The 10647-nt window shown below is 46.8% G+C and overlaps 3 non-coding genes across 3 annotated transcripts; all 3 read left to right on the forward strand.

The window, feature by feature from the left end:
- Positions 1–2701: 2701 nt before the first annotated feature.
- Trnaf-gaa lies at positions 2702–2774 on the forward strand. The gene has a single exon. It is a non-coding gene; the product is annotated as a tRNA-Phe (tRNA).
- A 403-nt stretch (positions 2775–3177) lies between these two features.
- Positions 3178–3249, forward strand: Trnad-guc. The gene has a single exon. It is a non-coding gene; the product is annotated as a tRNA-Asp (tRNA).
- A 1508-nt stretch (positions 3250–4757) lies between these two features.
- Trnaa-ugc lies at positions 4758–4829 on the forward strand. The gene has a single exon. It is a non-coding gene; the product is annotated as a tRNA-Ala (tRNA).
- Positions 4830–10647: the final 5818 nt, after the last annotated feature.

Here is a 10647-nt window from a genome sequence, read left to right on the forward strand (position 1 = left end):
CCCTGGCTGTCCTGGAACTCACTCTGTAGACCAGGCTGGCCTCGAACTCAGAAATCCACCTGCCTCTGCCTTCCAAGTGCTGGGGTTAAAGGTGTGCGCCACCACCACCCGGCTGACTTCTTTTTTCTTTTTTCTTTTTCTTTCTTTTTTTTTTTTTTTTTAAAGATTCGAATTATTTTATGTATAGTAGTGTTTTGCCTCCTTGTATGTATGTGCACTACTGGTGTGCCTCCTGTAGATGTCAGTAGAGGGATGAGCGCCCCTAAACCTGGTGTTGATGGGGTGAGCCACCGAGTGGATGTTGGGAATCAAGCCGACCTGGACTTATTACTGAGGTCAAGGCTATCCTGAGCAACTTAGTAAGACTGTTTCAAACAATCAATTAAAAAAAAAATCTGGATGTAGAGTATTTGCTTACCATTGAGGATGTGAGATGGGGTCCAGACAGGAATGGGATTTCAGAAGGAAGCAAGCCTTCCTGCTTCCTCTACATCATCCTCAAACGTGGTACCTGAACTCAGTCTGGGTCCAGTCCAGGAAAACGGGCAGGCAGGTATACTGTGAGCTCCAGCTGCCAAGCTGTGACAAAACCCCAAAGCTAAGTCCTCCAGGACTGGAGACTGCAAGCCAAGGAAAGTGTGTGTGGGTGTGTGTATGGTGTGTGTGTGGTGTGTGTGTGAATGTGTGTGTGTGTGAATGTGTGTGTGTGTGGTGTGTGTGTGTGTGGTGTGTGTGATGTGTGTGTGGTGTGTGTGTACACGTTTCCTCTCCCAACCTCTCCTTGTGGTTGCTGGGAATTGAACTCAGGACCTCTGGAAAGCGCAACCAATCAACCAGTGCTCTTATGGCTGAGCCATCCCTCCAGCTCAGGTCTATGTATCTTTCTTTTTTAAAAAAATTATTTATTTACTCGCTTTACAGCCCCGCCTCTTATTTCCTCCCAGTCCCTCCACCTCAGACAGCCCCTCTCCTCACGCCTCCCTCTACTTCTCTGAGAAGGGGAGGACACCCTCACACCCCCACACCCAAGAGGACACCCCGACCCCTCGGTGAATACCAACAAGCCCTGGTACATCAAGTCACTGCAGGACTGGGGGCATTCTCTCCCACTGAGGGCCAGGGAAGGCGGTCCAGTTAGGGGAACCGGATCCACAGGCAGGCAACAGAGTCGGGGCAGACCCGGTTCCAGTTGTTAAGAGACACACATGAAGACCAAGTCGCACATCTACACAGGTGCAGTGCCTAGGTCCAGCCCACGTATACTCTTTGGTTGGTGGCTCAGTCTCAGTGAGCCCCGAAGGGGCCAGGTTACTTGACTCTGTTGATCTTCTTGTGGAATCCTTGTCGCCTCCGGGTCCCTTAATCCTTCCCCTAACTCTTCCACAAGACTCTCCGAACTTCGTCTAAAATTTAGCTGTGGATCACTGCATCCGTGTCAATCTGCTGCTGGGTGGAGCCTCTCAAAGGACAGTTACGTTAGACTCCTGGCTCCAAGCCTAGCAGAGTACCATTAACAGTGTCAGGAACTGGTTCTCACCCATGGGATGGGTCTCAGGTTGGGTCAGTCATTCGTTGGACATTCCCTCAGTCTCTGCTCCATCTTTATCTTGTAGGCAGGACAAGTTGTAGCCCTTCTTTAACATTACATTCCGATATATTAGATATTGTCAGGGCTGAGACACGGGACTTTTCAAGGGGACACTTAGGGGACCTTAGTTTGCTAAGTCTTGCGCGTGGAAAGTTGACCATGCTTTCCACTTTCCACCAAACCATCATGCCAACGCTTGGACATCCTTTTCTTCCCCCAATCTCAGATCAAAGGTCATCAAACCCCCTTCCTCCTTCTGAGCCCTCTCCATGTCACTGACCAGGTCCTCTCCTGCAGGTGTGACCGAAACACTACAGCTCTAGCTTGGACCACCACACCAGCCCTCTTCCTTCGGCATACGGTTGCCTCTCTAGCTCACTGCTTCCCGCTCTCTGCAGGCCACCTCGGGGACCTCACTTCCTACCCTCCCCCCGTCCCTCAGTATAAGCTTCCGCATTCTGCTCCCCTGAGAGAAGGAAGCAGTCAGTGTTCACCCCGTCTACACCTGCTTTGTCTCCCCGTGCTTCGCAGCTGAGCATGTGTCCACAGATATGAAGACCACGCTCGGAGGCCGGATATGAATGAGTCAGGTGTGGCCCTGCCCAGGCAGAACCTCATTCCAGAGATTGTTTACTGTTATCCCTGGGTGCCTGGCAGCTGACTGCATTCAGAAATGACCCCGCTCCTTCTCCGAGACGAGAGTGGGGAAACAAAAGGAGCAGAACTCTGAGCCTAGAAGGGTGCATTCGAGCGTTTATTACTCGCTCAACAAATATTTAGTTTGTTAGCATCTACTAAGTCGTGCCAGGACTGGAGTCTTCAGCAGTGGCTGGGACCAGCTTAAGTGTGTATTTCCAGTTAAAAGGAAAAATGATAAATGAATTTGCAGTAGACAATAAGGTCCCGGGGGTTCCTGAAGGACACTCGTAGATAGTGGCCTTAGGGCATGCGCAGGGACCACAGCACACCGGTAACCCAGAAATGAGACGAATAGTGTAAATGATTTTTCTAGGCATCGAAAGAATTTGTGGGCATCAAAACTCGGAAAAGCCATGGACGCAAAGCCTTAGATACGACAAGGAGGAGAGAAAAACCAAACAAGCAGCGACAGCCGCCGAAATAGCTCAGTTGGGAGAGCGTTAGACTGAAGATCTAAAGGTCCCTGGTTCGATCCCGGGTTTCGGCAGCTCCTAATTTTCCTGCGCTCATTTACTCAATTTACTAAAATATTTTTGATTTCTTTCCTCTTAACATCCTGGAGCATCGTACACGGACGCAGAATACTTTGGAAATTTACTCTCCTTGTTCCCCTAAAGGGTGAATAGACGTATTCCCTAGATCAAATACGCACCTTCCGCTCATGCGCGAATTAGTCTCTGTGATGTTTGTTGTCGTCGTATACTGTGATGTCGTTGTCGTTGTGTACGTTTGGCGTCTATTTATTAATGTTGTAGCCTAAATCTAGGTAGCAAAATAAAAACCTAAGTAGGAAAGGGACATTTCAGGAGCGCAATTCAATCAAATCGAATTTGTGATGGAATTCAAACAATCTTAAAAGAGCATCTTGCCAGGCTAGCTTCCAGCTCTCCTCCTCGTTAGTATAGTGGTGAGTATCCCCGCCTGTCACGCGGGAGACCGGGGTTCGATTCCCCGACGGGGAGATAGCTGAGATTTTTTTTTATTTTTCATTTGTTTTCCAACCTATTTCAACTCTTCAACTCCCATGAGTATGTTCAGCACGTTGTAGAATAAGCCTATTTTCCGCCACAGTGTACACGATCTCAGCCCAGGTAACAGATCGCGAGAAAGACACCGCTTTCCAGCTGCCATCCTTCGACGTCCCCGGTCCCCACAGGAACAAGATGGAGACCCAGACCCGGCTCACCCTGCGGCCTGCATTGCGTCTCCTTCTTGCTCCAGACCCTACCCGGGCCTTTTAATGTCTGTGAATTTGGGACGGTTTCTTGTCCCTCACACGATTGCACATCCTTCCGAGCTGTCACTATCCTTGCGTTTATTTATTCCCTCGTGGTCCCCTTCAGATTGGGTGGTCAGTAAAAAGGAGCTACTCAGGAGAAGAACTAGGAACACTGTGCCACTGAGGGCAGAGGCGCCGTGAGAGGGAACAGGGGCAACCTCGGCTTGAGCCTTGCCAAAATCGTGCACCCGGCTCTCTCAAGACCTCAGACCCGGAGGTGAGAGGACCACACCGGTTGACCATGGACACCTCTATACCCCGTGGGCAACGCAGCCTTCAACCTCAGACCCAGAGGCAAGATGGTGTGCGACTTCACACATGGAGCAGGGGCATGACGGTGGAGGATGCGGCAGCCCCTTCGCTGCAGTCCACACTAGCCAACTATTGCCACACCTCGTGCTCTGAGCCTACAGGCTCTGTCCTTGTTGACTGTCTCAGTGAGCAGCCGGGGTTGGGTCTGTCGATTGTCTCCATGTGCCACAGGAGGTTCAGAGAGGTCAGGTAACCTCAGCTGCTACGCCCAGCATCCTTACAGATGACGTCAGGCTCCAGTTGCTGCGAGCGCGCTATTGAGTATGAGTAGCAAGTCATTTGACCGTACAATATCCACACCGGAAATGATAGGCAATCCCCGGGTGCAGCCCTGGAGGCTTGGGGGGTCTCTCCTCACGGCTTCCGGTAAAAAAGACAGCCCCTCTTTTCACTGAGATATTGCAATTTTCTTTCTTGCTCCAAATTAGAGCCACGATTGTGAGGTCTCAAACTGTTCGGCCATTTTCATATCCAGAAAATTCTCCAGAAGGGGGGAAGGTGTGGAGGGGCGGCGTGGGGGGGAGCGGTTTTCAAGTAAGCTTGTACACTCAGTCTTCGAGGTTGGAAAGCGTCTCAAGTGTGAGGAAGCAGAGAGTTCTGGTTGAGGAACATTGGAGTCAAATTCTTATTTATTGGGGGAATTTATTTTTTTATTTATTTTTACTTTCTGTTTGTTCTTTGAATCGGGTAAAAGTTTATTTTATATCAAGGCAGTAATGAACACTTTTATGTTAAAAAAGAGGTAATTTAAGTTGCTAAGTCCTTAAGACTCCTTTAAATAAATAATTTTTAATTTAGAAGGAGCTAGGAGGAAAAAAAATAAAAAGGAACGGTTCATACAGTATAACAGAGTTTTTCAGAATCCGAGGAAAACGGGTGGGGGATGTAGCTCAGTGGTAGAGCGCATGCTTTGCATGTATGAGGCCCCGGGTTCGATCCCCGGCATCTCCACTTTTTTTGCTTCGGTTTTCTTTTTTTTTTTTTGCCATTTCTGTCTCAGAGTCTTTGCGACAGAATATCGCCAGAAAAGACATCGCTATTACGATGTCCTCTCGGAACTGAGAATTTTACGTTCATTCTTCCTCTGAAACCTGTAAATATTTAAATATGCGTCTCTGGAAGGGTCATAAGAAAGCAGGCAGCAAGGCAAAGTGACGACCGACGACCGACGGGTGTGATAATTGAACAGCTGTAAAGGGAGAGGGAGAACCATCAGGGGAATTTGCATGTCGTAGCTCCGGGACACTGACCCCCAGGGTGCAGGAGTGCCGGCCACTCGAGGTCCAGCTGTCGCTGAGTTTGCGCAGCAAGCTCCGTACTTAATAAGAATGAATGATGTAAGCAGGGCGCTTTTCCTACTCAGAGATTCACAGTACTTGCGTGTCTTATCATTCAAGTAAAAGTGCACTTTAATAAAAAAAATTAAAATAAAAGATTCCATAGGTTCTACACGTCAGGTTAATAGCACAGTGGCAAGGACCTCACTGTGACCACATCCCTGTCATGTGACCAGACTTGTCCTCTGGCTGTCCTGGCACCCACTCTGTAGACCAAGCTAAGCTCACAAAGGTCACCTAACCTACCTCTGCCTCCTTGATGCTGGGATTAAAGGCATGTACCATTACGACTGGCCTTTTATTTTATTTTTAAGTTGTTATTTTGTACTTTATGTGTATCGATTTTTGACTGCATATTTCTGTGTATGGAGGGTCCTCATTGGCCAGAAGTGTGAATCCTCTGGAACTAAAGTTACAGACGGTTGTGAGCAACACGTGGTTGCTGGGAACTGAATCCTGGTCCTCTACAAGAGCAGCCAGTGCTCTTAACCACTGAGCCATCTCCCCAGCCCTAGAAAATGAATGTATAGCTATCATAGTCACCCCTCCAATTCCTCCAGGATGGTCCCATCCCCATTCCCCCCTTCCGAATCTATACCCGTGTGTGTGTGTGTGTGTGTGTGTGTGTATTTATACACTCACTGACTCCAGTTTGTGCTCCAATGGGACATTCATTCACTGGAGAACTGTTAACCTACAGGGACCCTCCCTTCCTGTGGGCCTGTGTACCGGAGGCTATCTCCGGAGATCTCGGGCCAGGCCAGGTGGGAAAGTTCAAGCAAAGGGGAAAGGGCAAGATCAGGGAGGGAGAACTGCTTCCACCACCTCTGCTGCTGGCTCTGCTCCAACAGCAGGCAAAGCTCCTACGGTCCCTGCAGGGTGTCCGGGCCTTCTAGCCTTAGCTCGACCTTACCAGGCTTCCTTCCACAGGCCACTGCCCTGCACCTTCCCAGCAGCCATTATCTATCCATGGCTCCCCATCCTCCTTCCCATCAACACCAGAATGCTGACTGGCTATAGTTGTTGTAAAACAGGGTTTCACAATCTAGCCACGTCTGGGTTGAAACTCACTGTAGGCGAGGCTAGGCTTGAACTCACACAGATCCACCTGCCTCTCTGCCTCGAAAGGTCTCTTGAGGCCTGCTTCTATTAACATAACTGGAGCCATTTTTCTATTCAGTCTCCATTTTGCTCAAAAGGTGGAATCAGGTTCTTAGATTCCAGTTCCCTGGAAGTAATCATTTATAGCTGACGCTGAAAATTTCTCCTGAAAGGGCATAAGGCTATGGTATATAATACTCATGCTCTGTTATCTTAATACTCCAGAAAACCCCTAACCACCACCTCACATACTTCACCTACGACCAATCACCTTAAACTTCAGCTGATAATACTTTGCCTAGTTAGCCAAAATGTAATTCCGCTCCTGCCCCCAGCCCCTTGATGTCCGGACTTCTGAACTTGATTTTTCCTATGAAAAGCTGCCCCAGAGCAAACTGACGTCACAGTTGGGCTCCCGAGTCCTCTGTGACCCTGATTGATCAGTCTTGGTGTGTGTGTTTAATAAATTATCCCTGTCTGAGATCGGTGTTCGTGTGGTTTGTGAGACAATTCCTGAACCCCAACATGTGAGTCACTACTACCAGCTTATTTTATTTTAAAATAAAATAACACACACACACAAGGAGGGAAGGAGAGAGAACTTCCTTCAGGCATTTTTTATATTAACTTGGTTTTGCTTGGCCCCCTCATTCCCTCCTCATCTGCCATGTGGGTGTTGGGAACCGAACCTGGGTCCTCCTCCTCTTCTTCTTCTTGCTCTCTTCCTTCTTCCCTCCCTCCATCTCTCTACCTCCCCCACTGCTCTCTTTCTTTTGTTTGACAGAGCCTGTGTAACCCTGGCTGTTCTAAAACTCACTGCATAGACCAGGCTGGCCTCAAAACTCACTTGAGATCTGCCTGCCTCTGCTTTCCAAGTGCTGAGATTAAAAGTGTGGGCCACCAGCTTCCCTTTCTATTTTTTTAGTTTCTCATGTTCTATCACCTACCACGGCTATTCCTAAAGCCCCTTTTGCTTCCTTCGGACCCCCTAGTTTCTTACTGATAATTCATATGCATCTATAAAAATTCAAAGCTAAATATAAAAGAGATCATACAAAAGAGAACATATGGTTTTTCTTTCTTAGCCCAAGCTACTTCACTTAATATATCATTTTTCAATCCCGTTCGTTGTCCTGCAAACTGAATAACCTTGCTTTTCTTTCTGGCTGGATGTCTTTTATTAATCCTTTGACAATTTCACACCCGTAAGCAATTTATCTTGATAGTATCAACAATCTCCCTCCCCCCTCCCGGCACCTCCCAACCATATTCCTCTCTCCCTTTATGTCAAACCTTTTCTTTATTATTTTTTAAAGAGTTGTTTGTTTCTTATGAGTGAGTGTGCTTGCCTGCACATACATAGCGAACCACGTGTGTACCTAGTACACACCAGGAGACCAGAAAGGGGCATCAGATCCCTGGGAAATGGAACCAGCATTCTTTCTTGCCTGATGAACCATTTCCAGAACCTGTTATTATCATATGTGAGACAGGGTCTTAACTCTGTAAACCTGGCCCGGACCTCACTCTGTAGACCAGGTTAGCCTCAAACTCAGAGACCTGCCTGCCTCTGCCTCCGAGGGCCGGGCAAGGTTTTGACCTTTGAGGCAAGATGGCTGCCGTGACTCACCACAGAGCTGCTGACACAGGGCTTAGTGCCGTTGGCGAAGGTTCCTCCTCTCTAAACGTCAACGAGGTTTAAAGGAAGTTGATGGTTATTTTTAAAATGGTCTGTCCGGTCTGACAGGAAACTAATGACCTGGTTCTGTTCTACATTTTATCTTCTACCTCAGTAATAGTCAGAACAAAGGAAACCACCAGGAGGGGCCATCCTTACCAAAGGCTTGTACTAGGAATGCGGTTTCTCCAGAGTCATGAATCTTTGAAAATATTCTTTCTTTCTTTCCTCTCTTCCTTCTTTTGTTTGTTCATTCCATCTAATGGACTTTTTTTAACAGTAAAATAATTTTAAAATTAATCGTTTTGGTTAGCATGTGAACTACCTGGTTTCATGATGGCACATTCATACATGTGTGTCATTAGATGTTGTTTCCACACTCCCTACCTCTTTATTTTATTTAATTTTTTAAAAAAATTCTTTCTTTTTCTTTTTTTCTTTTCTTCTTCTTCTTTTCTTTTCTTTTCTTTTTTTTTTTTTTCAATAGGGTTTCTTGGTGTAGCCCTGTAGACCAAGCTGGCCTACTCTGAGATCCACTTGCCTGTTATTTATTTATTTTTTTTTTTTATTTTTGGAGACAAAGTCTCTTAGTCCACAGTGGCCTAGAACGCATCATTATAGATCAGCCTCTCAAATTCTAGACATACAGCCGTGAGCCACTTCTCCCAGCTTAAAATAAAATCCAGCAGTTAAAAAGCATGTTTGTGCCAAGTGGTGGTGGTGGCAGTGGTGGCCGAGGCAGCAGCAGCAGCAATGGCCTATAATCTAAACAGACTTCCAGGACAGCCAGAGCTACCCAGAAACCCTGTTTCAAAAATCCATATATATATATATATATATGCACATATATATGCATATATATGTATATATATGTGTATACACACATATATATAAAACAAATAAATGAATAAATAAAAAACGAGGAATGAGAACAATATGTAATAACATATATGCATAAATGTGTTTTCATGAAACCTGGTAATTCACATACTAGCCAAAAATATTAATTAAAAATTATTTGACAGCTTAAAAAAATTCTATTAGATGTCCATGAATGGTTGACTTCAGAGAAAGAAAGAAGGGTGGATGCCAAGGAGTGGGAGAGAGGTAAGCTAAGTATTTAATTGGGATGGTTTCAGTTCTGAAAGATGGCTCAGTTTTGTATCCCAACACTTGGAAGGCTGGTGCAGGAGGATTATCTGGAGTTTGTGATCAGCCCGAGCTATGTAGTAAAAGGACAACATAAACCCCATGTGTTTCCATTTAAGAACCAGGCCTGATTTCAAAAAAGGCCTTTAAGGCACCAGCTTCAGGAATAAACCATAAGTCCCAGAAACTAGGTCATAAGACAGCTCCAGGGAGAGACCATAAAATCCAGAACAAGATCATTAAGCCCCCTTCCAAAGAACAGCCTGGAATAATCACAACAATGGGGAAAAATCTTATCTCAGAAGAGGCCAGCTGTGCTGGGCAGCCTATTTCATCACATGGTTGAATGTTCATGACATAGGAATGCAGACCACTGACCGCCTGTGACCCTGTACACACACTAATGAAATTTTAGATTACCTAATCGTTCTAGAGAGTCCCCCCCCTTTCTCTATTAGAAGGTCTGCCTGCCTTTGTCGGGGGTCGCCATTTTAGAAAATGGTTGACCGATGAATGCTGGCCTCTACTCCACTCCTCTACTCCTCTTCTCTCTCTGCCTTTCTCTCAACTCCTCTCCCCATGTCATGAATAAACTCTATTGAGTCTAAACTATCCTGTGGCTGGTCCCTCAGGGGGAAGGGATGAGCCCGCAGAGGAACCCCCCCCTTCCCCCACACCATACCGTGCCTCCACCAAACCTATCTCTGGTCTCTCTTATCTTTTTATAAAACACAACAGGTACTGCATGCACACGGTACCCAGACCATCCATGCAGGCAAACACTCGTACACAGACGAGAATAAAAAAGAATTAAAACCTCTAGATAAACGGGGCCATTGAGGTGGCTGAGTGAATAACACGGTAGCTTCAAGTTCAACCCTATGCGTGTAAGTTGACTCCACACCGTTGATCTTCAGCCTCCACAGGCATGTCATAACACGCAGCCTACAGCTCCACCCCCAATAATACACAAATAAAATGTTTTTCTAACGTTTGCCGGGCGGTGGTGGTGTACATCTTTAATCCCAACCCCTTAAATTCCAGAAGCTGGTGGATCTCGGAGTTTAAGGCCAGCCTGGTCTACAGAGTGAGTTCCAGGACAGCCAGGGCTGTTGTGTTTCACAAAAAGATAGAGAAGGAATGAATATGTTTGGCGAGATATGGTGTTGGGGAAGGGGGTGCCTATGCGGGCCCATGCTGCAGCATCCCTTCCCAGAGGGACCAGCCGCACAAAGAGCATAGTATAAAATAGTTTATTCAGGGCTTCAGGGCATGGGGAGGGGAGTTGAGGGAATAGAGATAGAGAAAGGGAGAGAGAGAGAGAGAGAGAGAGAGAGAGAGAGAGAGAGAGAGAGAGAGAGAGAGACTTGTGGAGAGAGAGAAGGGGGAGCAAGAGCAAGAGGACGAGGAGGAAGCAAGCAGCCCCCTTTTGTAGAGAGTCAGGCATATACTTGGCTGTTGCCAGGTAACTGTGGGGCGGAGCCTAGACTAAATGCCAACAAGG

The sequence above is a fragment of the Grammomys surdaster genome, unplaced genomic scaffold (assembly GCF_004785775.1).
Source record: "Grammomys surdaster isolate TR1022 unplaced genomic scaffold, NIH_TR_1.0 166, whole genome shotgun sequence".
Taxonomy (NCBI): domain Eukaryota; kingdom Metazoa; phylum Chordata; class Mammalia; order Rodentia; family Muridae; genus Grammomys; species Grammomys surdaster.